The sequence below is a fragment of the Trichosurus vulpecula genome (assembly GCF_011100635.1).
Source record: "Trichosurus vulpecula isolate mTriVul1 chromosome X unlocalized genomic scaffold, mTriVul1.pri SUPER_X_unloc_1, whole genome shotgun sequence".
NCBI lineage: Eukaryota > Metazoa > Chordata > Mammalia > Diprotodontia > Phalangeridae > Trichosurus > Trichosurus vulpecula.
In genome coordinates, this window is record NW_023494377.1 from 7,153,518 (window position 1) to 7,169,438 (window position 15,921).

Below are 15,921 nucleotides of genomic sequence, written 5' to 3' on the forward strand. Positions count from 1 at the left end.
TACATACATACATACATGTGTATATATATAATAAATATAAATATAAATATAAATATATTATATATATATATATATATATAATGTCATCATGGTGCAGGAATTATATGGAAATTAATCTTATATATCATACTGTAAGTATATTTTTGGTTTTTAGATTTACCTGTGCTTCCCAATGCCTTGACTAAATACATTAAAAAACAAAACAAAAACCTTCTCTTACCTCTAGTATTGGCTGTCTTAATGGAATTCAGAAATCTGCGTATCTTTAATCTGAGTCCTCAGAACCCCAGTATCCTCCTACATTGCCCACTCCCAGGGCTCATCATCTGTGGGCCACAGTCCCACCAGCTCAGTCCATCTCCCACTGTCTTCTAAGACCTCTCCCATTTTCCATATTCTCCAACTCAGAAGTATTTTATTCTTAGACAACTCAGAGCTCAGAAAAACCTTGTTCTAAGTGATCTGGTAAGTCTGATATTTTGACTTGTATTTCAAATTTCCCTTCTAATATTTAGCATCCCAAATGAACTCCCAGCTCTGAAATTCTGTATTTCAAATTGCTTCCCAAATCCAACATTTTCTGTTGAAAGGCACCTCTTGGCCCAGGCATTCTGTGTTTTAAGCAGACTTTCTAATCCTGATATTTTATCTTCCAAGAGTTCTGTTCTGCCCTTCTGGAAATTTTTAAATTTAATTTTATTCTATCACAACACATACTTATCTTTAAAAAAATGATGTAAAAGGTAAATTATGTCCCTTTTATGTCCTACGTACTTTATTTTTAAATAAATACTCTCCACCATCATTGACAATATCAATAGAAATCTTATTGGTTCCAAGCATTGCATGGAATTATTTTTGTAGGGTGTTTTGTTTTTACCATATAAGGCGGCATATTTTCACCTTTTCTCTTTGGCTCTGTAGTTCAGTACCTGACCTTAATTCAGAGCATCACCCTTTTGCTGATATAAACGATATTGAAACAACATTTAGTTGCATAGTGTACCGTGTACATTTTATTTTACAAATTAACCAGATTATTCCATTATTTTCAGCCCCTGATCCCCCCCCCCAAATAAAACAAAACAAAAAACTCCCTTTCCAGCTGTGGAAAGTGTGTTCTAAAGCAGAGGTGTCAAACTCAGGCCAGCAAAATTTTGGAGCGCAGACACAATTCAAATGCCACTAGGTCACTATGTGGTCAGGAGGGATTCATTTTTATTTGAGTTTGATACACCACTACCCTAAAACACCTCCCAAGTTTGAGGATCTACGTTCTGAGGTTTCTTGCAACTCTGACATTGTGGTCTAGGAGCTCTCCTAGCTCTGATATCCTAGTTCAAAGCACATTATCTGACATTCTCCTTTCTGGCCAAACCTAAGACTTAAATTCTATGATCTAAGCTGCCCACTTGCACAATGTGTGTTCTCAGACTCTAAGCATCTCACATTTCATGTTCTAACTTCCCTCCTACCTCTGGCATTCCAGATTCTAGGGCCCTACCTATCATGCGAATTCTTGATTCTCAAGCTTTTCCTATTTTAAGTACCTTCCCAGGTCTGATATTCTGGCTTCTTTATCCACTCCCTGTTCTGACATTAGGTGCCTAGATGGGACTCCCAGCTCTCAAACTCTACGTGTAAGTTCTTTCCTCCCTCCAACATTCTCTCTTGAAAGGTTCCTCCCAGCCCAGTCTTTCTTGGTTCTAAGGAAGGGAACTAGCATTTATTAAATATCTACTATGTGTCAGTCACTCTGCCAAGTGCTTGACAAATAATTTCTCACTTAATTCTATTTGATCTTCACAGCGCTGCGAGGTAGGTGCTATTATTAATCATGCTGAGGAAACTGAGGCACATATTATGACTTGCCTAGGGTCACACAGCAAGGAAGTGTCTGAGACTGGATTTGAACTCAGGCCTTCCAGATCGCATCTACCTGCCTCAGTTCTAATAATCTAAGGACCCTCTCCAGCTTGACATTCTATTTTCTAAGTTCCAGTCTTGCTCCAACAGTGTATTTTTTTTTCTATCAATCAGTTTTTACACTGAATTTTCTTAGCAGTGAAGTAACTTAATAGTGTCCTTTTAATGTCCTGTGGATTTAACACCTTATTTTTTAACTAATAAATATTGCTTCTTCATTGCCTGTAATAGCAATATCATTAGCAGTTTCCCCAAATTAGGAGACTGCCTGGAAATTACTAATTTGTTTATTGTTTTTGAGCCAGAGAAGGTACCACACGCCTTTGTTTCCTTTCTGGCAGTGTGGTTAAGGAACTAAGTTTTTATTCAGAGCATCCCCAATGTGCTGATATAAATTCCGTAAAAAAAAAAAGTTGCAGAAATACTTATCAAAAGCAGCAATTTCAAAAGATCTCTTCCCAACCATGCTGTTCTATGTCCCCAGCTCTGACCACCCAAGTTCTAATACCTTTCCCATCTGTGGCATTCTGCGCTTTTAAGGTCACTCCTACTTTGGGCGTTCTTCATTCTGAGAGCTTTCCTAGCACTAACATCCCACGTTCTAAGTGCCCTTCCAGCTGGGAAATATTGTAGAATAAACTTTCTCCCAACTTCAGCTTTCTTCTTTGAAAGGCACCTCCCAGCCCAGACATTCTCTGTATCAGGGTCCAACCTACTCTGGTCTTCTAGGAATTTTCTTACATTAGTAATACAGTATTTTAAAAGCACAAATGTTCCTTTTAAATCCTATGTACAGAATACCTTTTTTCCAAAAATGCTCCCCATTCATTACCAAAAATAATATCAACAGCATTTTATCTGATTACTTTTTTTGTCTTTGAGCTACATAAGGTACTGTATTTTCTTTGCGGCTGTAAGGCTCAGGACCTGAGCTTTAATTCAGAGCCATCACCAGTATGCTGTCATAAATTACATTGAAATAAATGTTGTATCACATACCATACATTTTATTATTTTAAAATTAACCTGTTCTGATTACCTTTACCAACTAAACACAGATGAAAAACCCTCCTCAGTTATAATGTGTATTTTAAGGTTCTTCATAGCTCTACACGTTGTAAAGTCTTACATCAATGATAATCGATGATTTTGAGGGTACTTGTACTTCTGACATCACATTCTAAGGCTTTTTCCAAGCTCTGATATCCCTTCTTTTATGTGGCCTCCCAGCCCTGACAGTCTCCTCTCTATGGCTAATCCTAGGCTCCCATTCTGTGTTTTCAAGTCCCACTGACTGTTACCAATGTTTTCTCAGGCTCTCACTGTTTTATAAGGCCCTCCCTTCCCACTTCTGACATTCCAAATTCTGAATATACAGTGTCATCAAAGTTAGCCATTTTTAATTCTATGACATGTCCCAACTCAGAAAAGCTGTGGTCTAAGTGCTAAAGTCTACTATTCTGACCTTCCAAATCCAGACTGTACTCCTGGCTTTCAATTTCTATATTCTGTACTCTCCCACCCCCAACATTCTCCCTTGGTAGTCACATCCCAGTCAGACATTTTATACTCTAAAGAACCTTCCAGGGCTGACATTCTTTGTTCCAAGGCACCATCTAGTTCTGATCTACTCCTGTTTTTGTCCTTTTCATTTATTTAAATTTATGACAGTACGTGTTTTTTTAGTAATCCAATGATTTATCACAATGATTCTTTTAAATCCCATGTCCCTCCCTATACAGTAACTTCACTATCAATGACAATTTCAATAGTATATACACACACACACTGCTTTTACTTTTCCTCTCATATGTGGTCCATACTTTATAGTTCAGAGCATGAACACCGTGCTGATACAAATTAAATTGAAATGTGTGTCATGCCATACACCCTATTAAGCAATTCCTCCCAATACTTTAGACCACTGAGAAAACTGAGAAGAAAAAAAGACTCCTTCCCAACTCTAATATTGTGTGTGCTTAGATTCTTCCCAGTTCTTATGTTCTAAGAGCCCATCCTACTCTGACATCCTGTGGCTTTAAGGTAACTCCTAAATCCGACATTCTCCTGTCTAGGGTTATGCCTGAGTAGAATAATCTGTTATGCCAAGGTCCCATGGGGACAATTTAGGCCAGCACAAAGGCTATCCATCACAGGCCAGGCACTAAATCAAATGAGGTATTTGTTAAAGGCTTAGCACAGTACCTGGCACATAGCAACTGCGAAATAAATGCAGTTTCCTTCCAACTCTCTCTCACTGCCTGTGTTCTAAGGTCCCTTTGTGACAATCCCAGAAGTTAGACAACTACTACTACCATTTCCCAACAAGGTACAGCATGGAATTATTTTTCTAGTTGGAAGTTTGTTGTTTTTAAGCTCTGTAAGACACTTCATTTTCTCCTTTCCTCTTTGGCTGTGTGGTTCAAGACCCGAATTTTAATTCAGAGCATCACCACCATGCTGATATAAACAATACTTTAAAAACATATTTTGGCTCACTGAGCAAATTTAAAAAAAATTTCCCCCCACCCCAGCTATGATAGTCTATATTCTCAAGCCTCTCCCAGTGCAGCCATTGTAGTTTTAAGGCCACTCCTGCTCCAGAATGTGTGTGGAAAGGGCTCTCCTATAGTCCAATATCCCTGTTCCAAGTGCCCCTCTGACATTCTCTTCTGGAGGGCTATTCCCAGGCCTGACATTCCATGTGCCCGGATCCCACTGACAATTTTTGCTCTCAAACTCTGATCATGTCCCATTTCTTGATACAAGGTATCTGGTACCTGACATTTCAGTTTCTAGGGCCCCATTTAGCTCAAGCATACCTAAGGGGCCTTCCAGTTTGGACAGTCTGTATTTTAAGGTTCAAAGCATTCTGACAATTGATATGACCACCTCCACCTTCTCTTTTTTGCACTTTCTCCCACTGACATTCCTATAGGCCCCCTTTCAGCTTACACAATCTGGAATGTAAGCTGCCTCCTAGCTCATAGATTCAGTCTTCTAAATAGCCTCTCAATTCTGATACTTTGGCTTGGGTGTTCAGTTATCTCTGGAATGCCATCCTAGCTTGGAAAATTCTAAGATCCAACATTTTCCAAATGTAGTTTTTGTCCTTTGCATTTTAAAAAAAATGCTGCGATGATTTAAAATCACAAATGGGGGCCCTGATATTGTGTACTTTTCCCAACAGATATAGCAAATTTGCTACCAATAAAATGAAAACTCAACAGCTGCCAGACCAATCAAGGTAGTGAATAAATTTTTGTTGGGTACTCTGAGGAAGCTCTTTATTTTTACCTCTCCTCTCCTTATGTGGTACAGGACCTGAGTTTTAACTCAGAGAATCAGAACTATGGTGATATAAATCATACTGATAAATGTTGCATTATCTATAATCATATTAAAAAACCCAACCCACCCCTCCCAATACTTTATTGTATATATCTGTATATAAACAGAACTCCTTCCCAGCTACATTACTGTCTTCTAAAGCCCCGTCCAGCTTTGACTATGTTCTAAGAGCCCTCCTAGCTCTGACAAAATCTGTGTTAAGGCCACTTCTAAATGTTATCTCATTTGACCTGCCCTCCCAGCTCTGACATTCACCTATTTAAAGCTATGCCCAAGCTTGGCGTTCTGCTTTCTAGGTCCCACTTGGTCCACTGAATCCAAGATTCTGGGTTCTCTGGCTCTTTTCCACATCTATTCTCTGAGTTTTAAGATACCTCCTGCCTCTCCTATTACAGGTAGGGTTCCTTTCAGCTAAGGCATCCTAGATGCCAGAACACTTCCTAGGTGAGCCATTGTATTCTAAGAGTACTGCCGTTCTGATATCCTGACTTCTGTCTACTCCCTAGTTCTGCCATTTACTGTCTGGACTACCTTCACATCTCTGAAAATTTGTATTCTCACTTCCAACATTCTCCCTTTAAAGGACTTCTCAGCCCTGGTATTTGGTTTACAAATTCCTTCCCTCTGCTCAAACCTTTCAATGTTTTTGTTTTGTTTTCAATTTAAAATTTTTTTTATTACATCTCACTTTTAGCAACCCAATTATTTAAAACATAAACGATGTTCCCCTTGAATCTTGGTTTACATACAGACTTCCCCCAATATAGATAGGTAACTCATTAATAACAGGATTTAGCAATAGCAGTGTTACTGATACAGAACTGGTTACTTTTGGTAGTCAGTTAAGACAACATATATACATTCCCCTTTCTTCTGTTACTATGGTTCAGAAACCAATTTTTAATTCAGTGTTAAAATAGTGCTGACATAAACTATATTAAATGCTGCAATCATACCATATTCCTTAATGTAGTAACTGGTCCTACCCAACACCTGGGCTTATGAATTTAGCAGCAATAAAACACTCCACCCCAGTTATATGCCATAAAGGCCCTCTCAGTTATTACAGTATGTTCTAAGGGCCCTCCTAGCTCTCATACTTTTATGATTTTAAAGCTACTCCTTTTCCTGATATTCTGTGTTCTAAGGAGTCTCAGATTTATTATCTTTTGTTCTAGATGTGCTCCCAAGCACCGAGACTCTTCTCCAGGGCTATTTCCACACTTGACATTGTGTTGTTCAAAGGTTCCGTGGGCTCTGACAGTTCGGATTCTCAGACTGCCCATCTCTCAATTCCTGTTATAAGGTGCCTCTAAACTCTATATTCTAGGTTTAAGTGTTCCATCAGCTCAGACGTTGTTTATAAAATTCCTCAGATATACTGTTTCCTAAAGTTCCGTAAGCCCTGACAGTTTCTGTTAACCAGAGGGCGACCTTTCTACTCCCCAAGGCTCTTCCCACCTTCGGATAATCCCCGTTCTATTGGCAATTTCATCATTCTTCACTCTAAGATGACTCCTAGCTCATGAATTGTTTTAAGTGCCCTCTGAGCTCTGAAATTCTACATCCTAAGATCTCTCCCACACCCATTATTTTTTTCTTGAAAGACACCTCCAGTCCTCACTTTCTGTGTTCTAAGGCCCCACCAAGCTGGGATTTTTTTTCCCTACTCATTTTTTATTTTATGACATTGAATATAGTCCTTAGTCATCCAATGACATAAAAGCATATATCATGTTTCTTTTATATCCTACATGCTTAACAGTGGTGTGGTCTAGCCAGCTCATCCTAGATTGTGAAACCCTAATGTCCAAAATTTTGTATACAACTTGGAAATCAACAAAAGCTAAAAATTAGGGCTTGATTTGTTTTGTTTGTTGTCTAGACTTAAAGTGATAGAAAAAATGTTATTAAAGCAGATTAAATGTAAAAGTGTGTCGTGTCAATCCCCATCCCCTCGAGCCCATTGTTCAACATTTACAAACACACCCTTAACACTTTATTTCTTCAATAAATATAGTCAGTTAATTACAAATATTATTTAAGTCTTACCTGATCAAGGACCTGCATGATAGTACTTCCTCCTGGCAGCCAGATAAGGCTCTTTATTTTTCCTCTTTGAATGGTTTTTAATTTTAATTAAATTTAAATTAATTTTAATTCATCAGAACTATTCTGATATAAATTATATTGAAATAAATGTGTATTATACCACAAACGTACTTTATTATTATTGCTTAATTAACCTGTCCCTCCCAATTCCTTGGCCTATGTGGAGCACATAAACAAAAATCTTTCCCAGCTATGTTGTGTATTCTAAGGCCCCTTCTAGCTTTGATAATTTGTGTTCTGAGTGTCCTTTAAGGCATTGCATGGAATCACTTTTTCTGTATTTTTTTTGGGGGGTGGGCAAATAAGGCACTGTATTTTCCCCTTTGGTTGTGTAGTTTAGGACCTGAGTTTTAATTTGGAACATCATTTTATTGATAAAGTTTTATTGAAATATTTATCATTTCTATCACTGCTTTTTAAAAAAATCAATGTGACTATACCTTGGCCCGATGAGATTAGAACAAAACATAATGCCTTCTTACCTTTGCTATCATGTGTTTTAAAGAGCCTACTTACCTCTGGATTTTAAGCTCTAAGAGCAGTCCGATCCCTGAAATTTTCTGGTTTTATAGCCACTCCTAGTTCTAACGTTCTGTGTTGGAAGGGCTCTCCTAGGTGTTATCCCTTCTCTATATCTACTCCCAGACCTGACATTCTGTGTGCTAAAGTATCCCAGGCTCTTGCCAATTTGGTCTCTGGTCCTGAACATCTCCCACTTTTGTGTATTGTAAGGTCCTTTCCACATCTGATATTCCATGTTCTAGAGACTCATCCAGCTCAGGCTTTCTTGATTCTAAGATGTTACCTTGCTCAGAAATACTGTGTTCTAAGGCCCCTCCCAGGTCTGATAGTCATTCTTCTATCTATATCAATTCCCAGTTCCTTCAGTCCAAACTCTGAAACTCTGCATTCTAAGCTCTCTCCTACCTCTCAAACATATTCCCTTGAAAGGCACCTATGCACCCACACATTCTATGTTCTAAGGACCCTAATATCCTTGGTCCCAGGATGACATTGGATATTTTTCCCCCCTTTCCATTTCTTTTATTGTTACGCTGCATATGGGTCTCAGCAATATGATTTAAAGACTAAAGATGTCTCTTTTAGATCCTGTGCAGTTAATACCTTTTTTAAAAAAATACTCCTTATTCATTACCAGTACTTTAATATCAACAGCAGTCTTATGTGACCAAGATGCTGCATGACTTAGTTGTCTTTTTTTATTTAGCCTGGTAAGGAACTGTATTTTCAAATTTTTACTTTGGTCAGGTGATTCTACGTTCTAAGGACTTTCTAAACCAGACATTCTTGTAATTTTGAGGCCTCATGCAGTTCTGACCTCCCAGGGATTTTTCTTTTCATTTTTTTTTGACACTGCTTATGTTTCTCAGCAATACAGTGATTTAAAAGCACAAATAGTGGTGCTTCTGAACACTGCATACTTAACACTGTTTTCAATAAATACAACCAATTAATTATCAACAACATTAACATCAATTTTATTCTTACCCAATCCAAGCAGTGAACAGAAAACATTTTTATTTTGTACCCAAATGGTGCTGTGTTTTTACCTCTCTTTATCTCTGGGCAGTTCGGGACCTGACTTTTAAAATTCTGAGCATCGATAGTGTTGATATAAATTACATTGAAATGAATGGTGTAATTTATACTGTAAGTATACTTCGTTAGTCTTCGTTTAATTAACCAGGCACTTCCAATATCTTGGCCCAGTGAGCAAAAACAAAACAAAACAAAGGAACAAACAAACAAAAAAAGCCAAAACAAGCAACCTTCCATCCAAGCTGTGATATTCTGCGTTCTCAGGACCCCCTAACTCTAGCACTCAATATTCTGAGGGCCCCCCTTCTCTTCTAGTCTGTGATTTGCGCCCCAATTCTACCTCTGACATCCTCCATGATTCTGGCATCCTTTTTGTTAAAGGGCCTACCAGACCTACCAAGCTAGGAGATTCATATTCGAAGGCCCTACCAGCTTGGCCGTTCTGGGTTTTTAGATGTTCCACGATCATTTCTCACTGTATGAGCTTTAGGGTCCCTTCTGCTGCTAATATTCCCTCTTTTCAAGATCCTTTCAGCTCAGCTATTCTTGATTCTAAGAGGGCTCCAGACTCAGACCTTTTATGTTCTAAGTGCCCTCCCAGGTTAGCTATTTTGGCTCTAAGGCCACTGACGATTCTGACATTCAGTTCTAACATTCACACTTCAAAAGACACATCCAGTACAGCCATTCCATGCGCTAAGGACCTCCTGGGCCTAACGGTCTATGTGTCGCCCAACTCTGATCTTCAAAGGTTTTGTTTTCATTTAATTATTTAAAAACACAAATGGTGTCACTTTTGAATCTTGAATACTCAGCACTTTATTTACTTCGATAAATCCAGCCAATCCATTCCTAATAACAACGGTATCAATAGCAGTCTTACCTGATCAAGGCCATACAGGGAATTACATTCTTTTCTGGTAGCCAGATAAGGTACCATATTATTACTGGTCTTCTTTGTGTCTGTGGTTCAGGACCTGACTTTTAGTTCAGAGCATCAAAACTGAGCTGGTGTAAATTATGTTGAAGTATATGTTGTGTCTCCTATCATAAATATGCTTTGTTATTTTGTTTCCTAAATTAACCAGTCATTCCCAGCATTTTAGCCCACCTGACATTCTATGTCCTAAGGTCTCATGGGCTCTGACCGTTTGGGTTCTTGGACTCTGACCATGTCCTACTTCCTGTTTTAGAAGATCCCTCCAAACTGGGATATTTTAGTTTTCTAGGGCTTCACTCACTTCAGGCCTTCTGGATGCTAAGATGCCTCTCAGCTTGTACATTCCATATTCTAAGTCTCATCCCAGGTTTGGTATCCTGGCTTCTGTCCACTTTCAGTTCTGACCTTCAGTGTTCAGCCTAACCTCCTACTTGTGAAAATCTGTTGGCTAAAGCTATCTCCTACCTCCATCATTCTACTTTAAAAGACAACTCCTACCCCACTCCCCCAACCTCACAATATTTTGGACTATGGCCCAACCTCACTCTGACCTTCTAGACTATTTTTCTTTTCCTTTATTTTTATTTTATCACATCGCATATGTTTACAATGATGTTAAAGCACAAATGGTGTCCTTTAAAAGTCTTGTATATTTAATACTTCATATTTTTCAGTAAAACCAATTCATGTCCTGGGTCACACAGCAAGTTAAAATGTCTGAGGTCAGATTTGAACTTAAGTTTTCCTGATTCCAGGTCAAGCACTCTATGTTTTGCATCACATAACATTAATATCCAATGGCAATCTTACCTGATCCATGCTTACAATTTTTTTTTGTATCCAGGTAAGGCATTATATGTTCACCTTTCCATTTTGGCAGTGTAGTTCAGGACCTGACTTTTAATTCAGAGCATTAAAATTATGCAGAAATAAATGATAGCAAAATAAATGTTCTATCTCATACTATACATATACATAATAGTCTTTCAAAAATTTATCTGTCCCTTCCAATACATTGGCCCTCTGAACACATTAAAAAAACCTTCTTCCCAGCTCCGACATTATGTTTTAAGGGCCCTCCCCATTGACATTCTGTGATTCCTAGGTCACTCCCACCTCTGAAATTCACTACTCTAAGCTTTATGCAACCTTCAGTATATTGTCTTGAAAGGTACCTTCAAGTTAGACATTCCATATTCTAAAGAACTTTATAGCCCTGTTCCTTCTCTGATATTTTGGGGTTCTTTTTTCTTTTAATTTATTCATTTTTATTTATTACATTGCATATGCTTAGCAATACAGTGATTTAAAAGCACAAATGGTGTCCTTTTAAAGTCTTATGTATTTAACACTTTATATTTTTCAAAAAATACAACCAAATCATGTCCTGGGTCACACAGCAAGTAAGTGTCTGAGGCCAAATTTGAACTCAGGTCTTCCTGATTCCAGGTCCAGCATTTTATGCACTGCATCATACAATATTAGCATCCACAGCACTCTTACCTGATCCGTGCTTAGAACGGTTTTTTTTTGGGGGGGAAAGTATCCAAATAAGGCACTGTATGTTCACCTTTCCACTTTAGCGATGTAGTTCAGGATCTGACTTTTAATTCAGAGCATCAAAATTGTGCAGAAATAAATTATATTGAAATACACGTTGCAAATCATAGCATAAATATACATTTTAACTTTTTAAAAATTTACCTGTCACACCCAATACCTTTGCCCACTGTCCTTCCCAATATGTTGGCCCATTGAGCAGATTATAAAAAAAGCTTCTTCCTAGCTATGATATTGTACATTGGAAGGTCCTTCCCAGATCTGATAATCTGTGTTTTAAGGGCTCTCCCCACGCTGACATTCTGTGGTTCTTAGATCACCTGTACCTCTAAAACTCACTATTCTAAACTATAGCCAACCTCCAGTACATTCTCTTGAAAGGCATCTCTTCAAGTCAGACATTTCATGTTCTAAAGAATCTCCCAGCCCTGTGGTCTTAAGCCCCTCCTCACTCCTCTGATATTCTAGGTTTTTTTTAAACTTTTAATTTACGTACTCATTTTTATTTTTATTAAGTTACATATGTCTTAGCAATACAGTAACTTAAAATCCTGTGTGCTTAAAATCTTAGAAATAATAATAGCAGTCTTTCCTGGTGAAGTCACTGTATAGAATTTTGTTTTTAAAAGGTTTGGGGTTAGTTGGGTAGCCAAAAAAGGCTACCCAAAATTTGCCCTTTGACTATGTGGTTCAGAACACGTTTTAATTCAGAGTTATCACCTCTGTGTTGATGTAAATTATACGGAAATAAGTATTTCATCTCATACCAAATATATCATTTGATATTGTCATTCCTAAAGCTTTGCCTCACTAAGCACATTAAAAAATGCAACTTTCTTCCTGCTATACTTCCTGTTCTCAGCACTGAAATCATCTTCCAGCTTAGACATTCTATGTTCAAAAGCCCCTCCTAACTCTGACCTGAAATTTTCTTTTCTTTTTAACAACACTGCAGATTTTTCTTAACAATTCAGCAGAAATGATGACCCTTTCAACATTAACACTTAATATTTTTAACAAATATAACCAATTCATTATCAATAACATTAATATCAGCAGTGTTAACTGATCAAAGCAATGATAGAAATTTTTTTTTATGCAGACAAAGCACTAAACTTTCACCTTTCTTCTTTATCAGTATAGTTCAAGACCTGCCTTTTAATTTAAAACATCAAAACTGTGCTGGTATAACCTTAATTGAAATAAATTTTGCATAACTTTATTATTTTTAAAGTAACCTATCCCTTTCAATATCTTATATTGTGTATCCTAAGGCCCTTCTGACTTATGACATATCATGTTCTGTGAGCTTTTAAAGCTCTGATATTCCATGGTTTGAGTGACACCCTTAGTTCTGACATCCTGTGGTCTAAGTCCCATACAGGGTTAAGACCCACAGTTTAAAAAGTGCTGAGGGGGTCGAGAGTAGAAAAAGTTTAAGAAGCCCTGGTCTAAAGGCTACTTACAGCTGATACCACTTATTCGAAGGCCCTCCCACCTCTGATAGTCTCTATTCTAAAGTCCCACTGGCTCTGTCATTCCGGTTTCTTAGTTATAATCTCCTACTTTCTGAGTTTTAAGGTCCTTCCCATCTCTGATATTCCTTGTTCTCAAGATCCTTTCAGATCAGGCACTCAAAATTCTAAAACACTTCTCAGCTCAGACATTTTATGTTCTAAGAGCCCAACTGGGTCTGATATTCTGGCTTTTATATTTACTCCCAATACTGACATTTAGAATCCTAATTGCCTTCTCAGCACTAAAATTCTGTATTCCAAGTTCTCTTCAAGCTCTAACATTCATTGCTCAAAAAGCATCTTCCAGCTGAGACCTTCCATATTCTAAGAACTTGCCTGAGGTCCCACCCAGCTTTAATTTGCTAGGATGTTTGTACTTTTTACTCTATTTATTTTTATTTTATGATACTTAATATATTTCTTAATAATCCCTTCAGATTGCTAAAAGCACAAATAATTTCATTTAAATCTCATATACTTAACACTTCCCCCTCCCAATAAATACGAATTGATTATCAATTAAGTATGTATTAAGTCTTACCTGATCAGGACTGTGCAAATAATTACCTTTTTTTTGGTAGCAATATATGACATTGTATTTTCACCTTTCCTCTTTGGCTGTGTAGTTCTGGAACAGTGTTTTAATTCAGAGCATCACCCCTGTGCTGATACAAATTATATTGAAATAACTGTTTCATATCAAAACACTTTTTTAAAATTAACGTGTGAATCCCAATACCTTGTCCAACTCAACACGTTGAGAAAAAAAAAAAAACAACACCCAACTCCACCCTGCTCTAACCTCCCAGGGTCCCCCCCTTTTCAATTTTTTTTATTCATTTTTAACATATTGCTCATGATGTGTCTTAACATTACGATTTAAAATCACAAATAGTATCCCTTTTAAATCCTATTTAACACCTTATTTTTTCAAAAACGTTCCCCATTATAATGATGAGTAATAGTCTTACCGCATTAAGGCTGTCCATAGAGCTACATTTTTGTTTTTATAGCCAAATCCGGCTTTGTATTTAATTAAAACACCACTTCTGTGCTGATATAAACATATTGAAATGAATGCTGTATATCGAAGCATAAACATGTTTTGTCATTGATCACTAAATTAACCTGCTCTTACCAATACTTTGGCCTACTGAGCACATTAAAAAAAGAAACAACCCAGGACCCTTTCCGAGGGGTAAGAAAAGGAGCAGCTTCTCTTCTCCCACCCACCCACAATTGAAGGATGCTTTACCTGAAAGATGACAAAGCCGACTCTGGCTGGGCTCTGATTGGCCCACGTCTTGGCCGTACCTTCCCTGGCACAGCCCCCTTCCCCACCCTCTTCCACCTTTGCAGCAAACATAGAGACTCAGAGGCTCCCAGGATTGGTCCTGGATTCTCTGACGCAAACTTCCCCGCCCCCTTTTCCACCGTCGCAGCAAAGGCTAGGACAAAGCTGCCTCTGGAGTTTGGTTGGCCCTGGATTCTCTGACGCACTTTCTTTCCCCACCCTCCTTCCACCATTGCAGCCAATAGCGAATAGGCCGACAACTCAGCCCCTCCCATGATCTGATTGGCCCTGGATTATCTGACGTAACCTCCCCTCCCCTTTCCCACCTTTGCAGCAAATGCAGGCAAGTTCTAGAACAAGGCCGCTTCTGGGACCTGATTGGCTACGGATTCTCTTGACGCACTTTCCCCTCCCCCTCCCACCTTCCGCAATAAACGCTAGCTGGGGTGGGACAAATCAGCCTCTGCAACTTGATTGGCCCTGGATTCTCTGACGTACTTTCTTCCCCCTCCCTCTTTCTACTTTCGCAGCCAATAGTGGATAGGCCGAGGACTCAGCCCCTCCCACAATCTTACTGCCGCAGGATACTCAAACTCCTCCCCCTTTTCCACCTTTGCAGCAAACACTGGCAAGGCCTAGAACAAAGCTGCCTCTCGGGTTGACGGCCTCGGATTCTACGTAGCATTTTTCCCCCTCCCCCCCTTCCACCTCCGCAATTAACACCAAATAGGCCTACCTAGAATAAAGCTGCCTCAGGGGCCTACCAGTCGCGGGACACTATGACGCACTTTCCTTCCCTTCCTTCCACCTCCGCGGCCAACACCAGATAGGTCTAGGACAAAACTGACAGGCCCTGGATCCTGTGACGCACCTTCCTTCCCTTCCCCTCCTTCCACCTCCGCGGCCAACACCTGCTAAGTCTAGGACAAAACTGACGAGCCCTAGATCCTGTGACGCACTTTCCTCCCCTTCCACCTCCCCGCCGACACCTACTAGGTGTAGGACGAAATTGACAGGTACCAGATCCTGTGACGCACTTTCCTTCCCTTCCCCTCCACCTCCGCGGCCAACACCAGCTAGGTCTAGGACAAAACTGACAGGCCCTGGATCCTGTGACGCACTTGCCTTCTCTTCCCCTCCTTCCACCTCCCCGTCGACACCTCCTAGGTCTAGGACAAAACTGACGAGCCCTAGATCCTGTGACGCACTTTCCTCCCCTTCCACCTCCCCGCCGACACCTACTAGGTGTAGGACGAAATTGACAGGTACCAGATCCTGTGACGCACTTTCCTTCCCTTCCCCTCCACCTCCGCGGCCAACACCAGCTAGGTCTAGGACAAAACTGACAGGCCCTGGATCCTGTGACGCACCTTCTTTCCCTTCCACTCCTTCCACCTCCCCGCCGACACCTACTAGGTGTAGGACGAAATTGACAGGTACCAGATCCTGTGACGCACTTTCCTTCCCTCCCCCCTCCCCCCCACCCCCCCCGCGGCCAACACCTGCTAGGTCTAGGTCAAAATTGACAAGCCCTGGATCCTGTGACGCACTTTCCTTCCCTTCCCCTCCTTCCACCTCCGCCGCCAACACCTGCTAGGTCTAGGACAAAACTGACAAGCCCTGGATCCTGTGACGCACTTTCCTTCCCTTCCCCCGCTCCC

The 15,921-nt window shown here is 39.6% G+C and overlaps 1 long non-coding RNA gene across 1 annotated transcript; it reads right to left on the minus strand.

The window, feature by feature from the left end:
- Positions 1-9,750: 9,750 nt before the first annotated feature.
- On the minus strand, positions 9,751-15,716 carry LOC118833018. The gene is made up of 2 exons (XR_005009267.1): positions 13,508-15,716; positions 9,751-11,492 (listed from the first exon to the last, which is right to left on the minus strand). It is a non-coding gene; the product is annotated as an uncharacterized LOC118833018 (long non-coding RNA).
- Positions 15,717-15,921: the final 205 nt, after the last annotated feature.